The sequence below is a fragment of the Triticum urartu genome, chromosome 6A (assembly GCF_056163025.1).
Source record: "Triticum urartu cultivar PI428250 chromosome 6A, HENAU_Tu73, whole genome shotgun sequence".
NCBI classification, from domain to species: domain Eukaryota; kingdom Viridiplantae; phylum Streptophyta; class Magnoliopsida; order Poales; family Poaceae; genus Triticum; species Triticum urartu.
The window spans coordinates 602,629,841-602,638,769 of record NC_141878.1 but is presented as its reverse complement, the minus strand read 5'-3'; the positions used below and the strand labels follow the sequence as shown (position 1 = coordinate 602,638,769).

The window sequence follows — 8,929 nt, the reverse complement described above, 5'->3', positions numbered from 1 at the left end:
TGTGTGCTTCTCTATATGCTTATGCTTATGTTGGTTGTGATGATGTTCATTTAGAGACTTGTGTGTGATGATGCTTATGCATATATTGTTGTGATAGTGCCGGATGATATCCCGTTGTGTTTTATATGTCTATCCCATCATATATATCTGCTGATATGTGCTGCTATTTGAATTGAATTGATCTAAAAACAAACAGAAAAAAGAATAAAAAAAGCAAAAGCAAACTATGCCGACGGCTAGGCCGTCGGCATAGGGCTAGCGTGAGCTCCCAGTAGCTGACACGTGGGCGCCTATGCCGACGGCCTAGCCGTCGGCTTAGTTCAAAAACTGTGCCGACGGCTAGGTCGTCGGCATAGGCGCCCGCATGTCAGCTACTGGGAGCTCTGTATGAAGGACTATGCCGACGGCCTGGCCTTTGGCTTAGTTTCAAATTATGCCGACGACCAGGCCGTCGGCATAGCCCTGGTCCTAGAGCAGCGGCTGGTCGCCACGTGGCACACCTATGCCGACGGTCGGGCCGTCGGCATAGTTTTTGACTAATCCGACGGCTAGGCCGTCGGCATAGTGGTGCCACGTGGCGACCGTTCGTTGGGCAGACTTGACGGCGGCCGCCGTTAGGCGTGGTAGTTGCCGACGGCCAGGGCCGTCGACATAGATGTACGGCCCCCGTCGGCGTATCATATATGCCGACGGCCTCCCTGGCTGTGCCGATGCATATGTTGCCGACGTCCCTATGCCGACGGGGGCCACCGGCATAGGCCTATCCCGACGGGACTCAGGCCTATGCCGACGGCCCTGGCCGTCGGCATAGGGGGCGATTCCGGTAGTGGTTCCACATTCTTTTCTCTTTCGCGGGCCTTTTTCTCAAATCAACATGGCATATTAAAGAATAATGTTTCCCTGCAAAAAGTGGACATTGCAAATTTGGATCAAATCTTGTGAACAAAATGTGCTGGCACATACTCATTAGTCTTGAAGCTTCAAGTAAAATAGAACAATTTCACAAGTGTTTACGTATGCATGTGTGCATATCGTTGATGGAAATCATAATGCTCCTGTAAAAATCAGACAAAGTTTGTAAGCAACCACGAAAGAATTCTATTTCGTAGAGAACATGTCTATTCGGGATGCAACACACTAACAACATATACAAAAACTGAAGCAGATCCTCTATGATTGACAAAGGATAATCATGTTTGTGCAAACAATGCTTAAGATTGGGTGTATACAATATAAAATATTTGGTCATAAATTGGGGACCAAACTTCTTCTGTTTGATCATTTGTTTTGATCATATGCTATTAGGGTTGCACATGCAGAAGAATCAATCCCTACTGGATCGTACATAGCAAAGATTGCATACTGGTAGGCTACTAAAAATCCATGTGTGCAAATTATCGAACACATGGTAGACATATATAGTCCAACGCAAGATTGGTGCATGACACGTGAGTGATGTGTGATAAAACTTCACTATATATTTGAATACCGACTTCTTACAAAATCACTTCTGTTTCAGTACAACCATTGTTTTTATGCTAAAAAAAGAAAGAACATGATTCTCATCCTGGAAAGATATGAAAGAAAATAATATCTATATCCATATGGCAGGGATATGTATGCTTGTTGAAAGTATTTTCAAATGTATATATATATATATATACCAACAATATAGGGAAATTTACTTTTTACTAATATATTCTAATCAATATTAATTAGGATTTTGATTAGGTTAATATGTGATTAGGTGAAAGTGGTAGACAGGACGTACTTTTTATCTTGAATAGTATTCACTATTCACTAGGTAGGGCACTATTCACAATAGTGTTTACTATTCAGTACACTATTTGGAATAGTACTTCACTATTCATAGTAATATTTAATTCAATATGATTACCTTCACGTTTTAACTTGATTATGTATTTGTTGCAGGATCTATTCTGGGCTGGCGAGGCCAACAATTCGTCCGACGGTGTGCGCAGAGGTGTAAAATCCTACTCAGTACTCACCATATTTATCATTATGTTGTATCAGATGTAGCTAATTACGTTCTCTTAGCAGTTTTAATTACAAATTTATGGGGTAAATTCCTATCGTCTTCCCAGGCAGTTCCACCCGAAGGGAACACTTCTCTACGGCCACAAGGTTCTCATTCAAACGCCACTCTGGGCTACACAGAGAACTACACACGCAGAGGTTTCTCCTATAGGATCCCTAGCATAAGAACTCGTCCCATAAATTCATAAATAAAAGCACTAAGTGAAACCAAGAAACTACATCATTTCAACAACATAATTTACATATGGTTTTCCCTTTTGGGAGGCCCCGAAGGGATTACACACAACTAGGAAATTACCTTCAAACTCTTGGCGAACTAAGCGCCTTCTTGGCTATTCTACTAGCAGTGGTGGTGGCTAAACTACGAAGGAAGTGGTGCTCTGGTGGAGAGTCTTGATGCTCTGAGTGCTTCGTGCTCTCCCGTCTTGTGTTGTGTTCTTGAGCCCAGCGTCTCCTTATATAGCCGCGAGGAACGCCTTCAGGAGCCTTCCTTCACTTATTTTACACATGATAGCATGCACGCGTGTCCCTCTAGGGTACATGCGTGTCCTTCTAATAATATATAAAAGTGCGAGAGAGTGCCGACAAACTTCAATCTTCAGGAAACTCTGCTTTCTTCACGTTGCATTGTCTCTCGGTGAATAATTGGCTGGCCTCTATGTACCAGTCTTTGCTCCTCGGCTATACAGATCATCATGCGATTAGCCTTCAGAGCTTCTTCCGCCTTCAAGAATCCATGTGCCAGTGTATGCGTACACACATGCCAAGGCTGCTTAAATATTCAGCATTGCTTTATTTATTTTTAATTTAACTTGCTTAAATATTCAACATTGCTTATTCTTTTTTTTTCTTTTTTTTCAAGGGGTCTTCCCTGCCCATATAATTGATAATACCTTATCAATATTTAAAGGATCTATTATGGGAATTTCTATCAATATTTGGGTCGGGTATAGGTCCTCCGCGCCAGAATAATTGATAGCAATATCAATATATGCGGTTTGGGCTTTATTCAGGCCGCTGCCCATGCCCTGCTATGTCCATATGATCATCATCATTTAACAGATTGAAATCATATTTTTCATCACATTCTTTCTTTATTTCTTCAAATTTTTCATCCATTTCTTGCTTTAATTCTTTTAATATTTCCTCCTTTAATTCTTTCTTTATTATCTTTGAAAATTCTTCAAACCTTTTATCCATTTCTTGATCTATGTATTCACTGTCTAAAGGGTCAAGCCCCTTTAGAAGACATTCTTGATATGTCTTATATTTTGGAGGCTCTTCCTTCTTTATATTTTTAGAGCTTGATGCCTCCCCCTTTGTGGGAGTTGGTGAAGCAGGTATGCCTCTTTTCATTTGGATATAGTCTTTTGCCTTTGGGTCAATATAATAATCTGGTCCTAATACCTTTCTTGCCCAAAGTAATGCATCATCTATATTATAATATCTTTTGAATGTTAAATCTTGTCCTTTTCTTTTTGCATCTAATTTTTCAATCATTATATTTTCCCATTCCAAATATATGCCGGGTTTACTTCCATCAAATGTAAGATATAGTGTTTCACCTTTTGGTATTTCGGTCTTTCTGGCTTTGGCAATTTTTTGTTTAGTTCGCTAAAATATTCTGCCAAGCTATTCAGAATTGATAACATATATCCCATTTCCTCTCTTTTGGTGGTATGTTGGAACCAGAAATTATCCAATATGCAGCGTTGAACTTCATCAAGCTTGATATGAGCCTTTGGCTTGAAATTGAATGTATTTGGCTGAAATACTTTCAGCCTATTTTCTTCTCTAAAGAAGATATATTCCTCCTTGGTGTGGAATAATCCTTTCTTCATATCTGCAAGTTTGATGCACGAGAAAATATATCAGGTAAGGTATTATCCTTTCCCTTAATATGCTCAAAAATCACTTTATAACCATTCCCAGCTATGGTGTCTTCAAATAAGACCCATCTTCTAGTTGAGCTTTTCTTACTATTAATTTTATTGTAATACCAACATATGGCTTCACAGTCTGTTCGCACTGTAAATTCTTTAAATCCTAAATATAGCCTAAATGCATTTATTGCATTTACAACTGCAAGGATTTCCCTATCAATATTATTTACTGTCTTTAATTTGTAACTTCCCGACGCATATCTGCATATTTTTTCATCTGCTTTTGGAGAGTATTTATTGGGCTTTTGTTTTAGTATCGCACCCCATCCTACCTTAGATGCATCTGTCTCAATTACAAAATAATTGTCTTCTAGAGGTAATTCTAGGGGTTTTAAATTCTTGACCTTTTCCTTGATGGCCTTTACTAATTTTATATCTTCGGAATTGAAGTATTTTTGACCATTTGTCCTTAATTTAGCATATAAGGGTCCTGCTAACTTTGCTAAGTTGTCTATATAGTTTCGCGCATAGTTTACAATTCCTAAGAACTGCTGTAAAACCTTTTCATCACTCATATTATCAGGAAACTCTAATATTTTCTTTGCAATATGTTCTTGTAGATATATCTTTCCTTCTCCTATTTCATGACCAAGGAAATTTATTTTTTCTTTGCAAATTTCCATCTTCTTTTTGGATAGTATGAGTCCATTTTGTTCTACCTTTCGAAAGAACACTTCAAGATGGGCTATATGCTCTTTTTATGATTTTGAGAAAACTAACAAATCATCTACATATACCAATATAAATGCTTGATTCTCATTAAATATATTTTGCATTTTTCTTTGAAATAGTGCAGGTGCATTCTTTAGACCTAATGGCATTACTAGCCATTCATAATGGCCTTGTGGACAAGTAAATGCTATCCAGGGAATAGATTCTTTAGCCATTTTTACTTGCCAAAATCCTGCCTTTAAGTCAAATTTAGAGAAATATTTACTTCCTTGTATTCTATTAATCAATTCCTGCTTATTAGGTATATTATATGCATCATCAACTGTATTATCATTAAGCCTTTTAAAATTAATTAGCATTCTAGATTTTTCCTCTAACTTCTTCAGCATGATTTCTAACTATAAAAGCAGCAGATCTATGAGGACTTCTACTTTCTCTTATAGCTTTTAACTTTAATAACTCTTCAATATGCATTTTGAATTATTCAATATCCTTTGGAGTAGCTTCTATTGGTCCTGACTTAATTATATAATCTGGATTTATGATATTTATTTTGCAAACTATAGAGTTCTTATCCCAATGTTTCATTGGTATTTCTCCGATAATTTGTATGCTTTCTAGTCTTTGCACAATCTTATCTATATCCTTTTTAGATTTTATATCTCTATACCAATCTGGAGAGAATGATTGTAACCCAATGCATTCTGTACATGTATTTTCTATATGGTATTCTTCTATGGTCTCACTAAGTTCTTCGTCTTTACAGAATTCAAGGGGATCCAGACTTGCGCTATATTCATCATCTAAATTAGATATTTCTACATTTTGCAAGGACTTTCTTTGTTTTCTTACTTCAGATATGTATGGAACATTATCTTGATAAGGGATAAATGTTACCCCTTCTTCATGTATGATTGTGGTTTGTAAAGATTGTTGTAAAAATCTTAACCCTATTATCATGTCATCATTTATTACTGACAAATCTCTTATTGTAATTTCATCTATTATATATTTTGTGCCATTTATGTAAGCTTCAATATTATATGCTAGCTGATTATGGATCTTCTTTATTCCTGACATATCAGTAGATACTTCAGCTTTATTATCATCTATAGTTTCAACTATTTCGGGACATCTCATAAAATATTTATCATGGATGATGTTCTTAGTGCAACCAGTATCTAATAGTGCTAGTAGTTTATATGAAATATTTGGCTTAAGAACAATCCTAACTGGGATCCTTATTCCTAACACTTCTTTGAATGGTAGTCGAACAATATATTTATTCCCAAAGCTAGTAATTGCATCTTTCAGTTGTATTAATTTGTCTCCTTTTTTATCCCTTACTGTTACCATTTGCTCTTTCATTTCCGTGATTTCAGCAACATTATTGTCTTGCTTATTACTATTTTGTAACTCATCTTTAAGTGTTTCTAGTTCCGCTTCTAGCTTATTTATTCTATTTTCTAAATTTCTAACCCTACTGGATAATATTCGCTCTTCTGGTTCTAATTCTATTTCTTGTCTCCACTTCTGATTATTGGCTCTTAGACATGAGGCACATGCTTGTTTTAAACACAAGCTACATGTGAACCTATTATCTTGGCTTGGGTAATATATACATAAAGCACATTTTATGTTATAATCACCTTTTCCTCTAATCCAATCATGTTCACAATCTACTTGGTTCATCATTTCAATTTTAAACCGGCTAATTCATCTATCAGGTGTATTTCATCTTCACTAGATTCATATTCTGGAGCCTCATTTTCTACTTCATCTGTCTCTATAATTGAATATATTGACTCATCGTCTTTCATTTCATCATCACATACTAATATATTCTCATTAACGCTGTCTATAATTAATACTCTTTCTTGTTCTTCATATTTTCTAGAGTATCTTTTCTGGTCTTTATTAGGACAAGTTCTACTTAAGTGATCCGGAGAGTTACATATGAAACACCTGCATGTTTTATCATAGGTTTTCTTAGGATTATATCTTCTTACATTTCTTTTATGCAAGAATGGGGCTCTATTTTCTGACCTTCTTAAGAAATATCTTTTCTTTGTTCTAAAATTTCTATTATCTCTCCTTTGTGGTTTATAGTATTTGTTTTTTCTATGCCTTTCTTCTCCATATGTTAGTGGTATTTGGACAATGTTATTGCAAAAATTGTAATCGGATTTCTTCATAGATCCTTCGGCTTGAATGCTAGTACACACCTTTCTTAATTGTTTGAAAACAAATGTTATAGCTAGGGATATATTTACCACATTTCCTCCTGTTTCTTTTTTATACTCCTCAAATATTATGGAACCTAGAGGATCAGGCAACTTATTAAAATATCTTTCTACTACACCTACATTAAAACCTTGTTTAGCAGTAGTAGCATTATACAAATAATGTTGTGAAAATTCTTTTATACCTTTCCAGCTTGTTAATGTTAATTTTTCTATTTCTCTTAACCTTTCATTTTGTAATGAGGTATGTCCTAATTCTGGATCTTCTGCTATGATCATATTTGAAATAACATTCGCAAAATTATTAGGGTTACTTCATGCCCTTTTGAATTCTTCATATTGACTAGGGTATGACTCTACCCATTGTTCCCATAGAACTTTTACAGATTCTCCTAAAAATGTTTCAAGATATGTTAGCATATCTTCTACCTTAGTGCCTATATTATACTGATTTTGTATATATTTTTGCACTATTAAACCTTTCCATATGCTGATTATATTTGGCCAATCTATTGGATCATGAGCTGCTAGGTTTAATATAGCGCCATCATTCTTATAATTCTGAAATTGCACTGGTTTTTCAAAATCTCTTCTTTTAGTACCCATATATCTATATTGCCCTGGGATATATGTAGGTTGATAGTCATCTTTTTCTGGAGGCCATTGTCCAGCTGATTTGGTAGGTCTTTCTCTTTCTCCTTCTCTTTTTACAGACGATTCTCCATATCCTCTTCTCCTTTTACCACTATTTTCTACTTCCATGGCTTCCATTGCATTGTCTAAATTATGAAGTCCCACATCATCTAGTGAGTTGTAGAAATCACTATTTTGTTCTGAATCATCATATCTTTCATCTTCTAACCACATTTCTTTTATTAGTTCTTCCTCCTCCTCATAACTTTCTAATAATAACTTATTATTGATATCCCATTGCTCTTCTTCACTAATAACTTCTTCATTTTGAACAACATTCTTATCCTTATTATTATTATTATTATCATTATTAATGATAGCATTTTTATTAATAATAGCATTTGCTTTTCTTTCTGCGGATGCTATAATTTTATCTTCCATGGATAAACTACTAGTGGCAAACTTTTTATCATTTTTTAGTTTCTTCAACCTTGCAATTTCTCTAATGATAAATAGTTCTCTTTCTCTAATTTTAGGCCAATCTTTTGTCATAGAATGACTATATTCCCATTCAATATGCTTTAGTTTCTTTTCCCAATGAATTACTTCATCATCTAAATCAGCCTTTTCCATGCATTCAGATATACCTTTATTTTTCTCATCATTAATTTCTGATTCTGACATAAAAGATTCAGAGTCTTCTATTGATGCAACTTTATAGTTCATAAATCGAATGCTGCTACTTCCTTCACAATTTTGATAGCTTATGTAGTTTTCAGGTTGCTTTAATTCTTTTTTCTCTATTAATTCACCTATCTTCCATTCTTCTCCAGCTCTTTCTTCAGAACCAATTTTAAGAGGATTCATAAACTTTATACCTTTTGATTGCATACTATCAATTACGTCATTCACATTTACTCTATATCTGGAGCTACTTCTATTAGTGAGCCTTCCTATAAATTCTATGCTTACTAGCAAATTTGTTCCTTTAAAATCTTCATAACCTTTAGTTTGGAAACCAAAACTCATTTTTTCAATAAATTCTTTTACGGGCATCATTAGGTCTGGAGCTATATAGGTTATTAGTCTATTTTCATTCATGTCTCCATCCAAAAATCCTAATGCTGCTTTGTCCACAGATTCCCATCTTCTGTCTAATAAGGTTATCAAAACCTTCGCGCCTAATTTCTTCCTTGTCATACCTTTTACTCCTATGATATACATGCCTTGATGAATATATTTGTAACCACAATATTTTAATTCATTTTCAATATTTTTGCTTACAATTCTTAAATCTACTTGATGTGTTAACACACTTAATTCTACTTCTCGAGATATTCTGTATAGACCACTCTTACTTTCAAACATACCCATGTGATA

General features: G+C 35.1%; 1 pseudogene; it reads right to left on the bottom strand.

The window, feature by feature from the left end:
* Nucleotides 1-2,649: 2,649 nt before the first annotated feature.
* Nucleotides 2,650-8,578, bottom strand: LOC147967160 (uncharacterized; annotated as a pseudogene).
* Between the last annotated feature and the right edge of the window lie 351 nt (nt 8,579-8,929).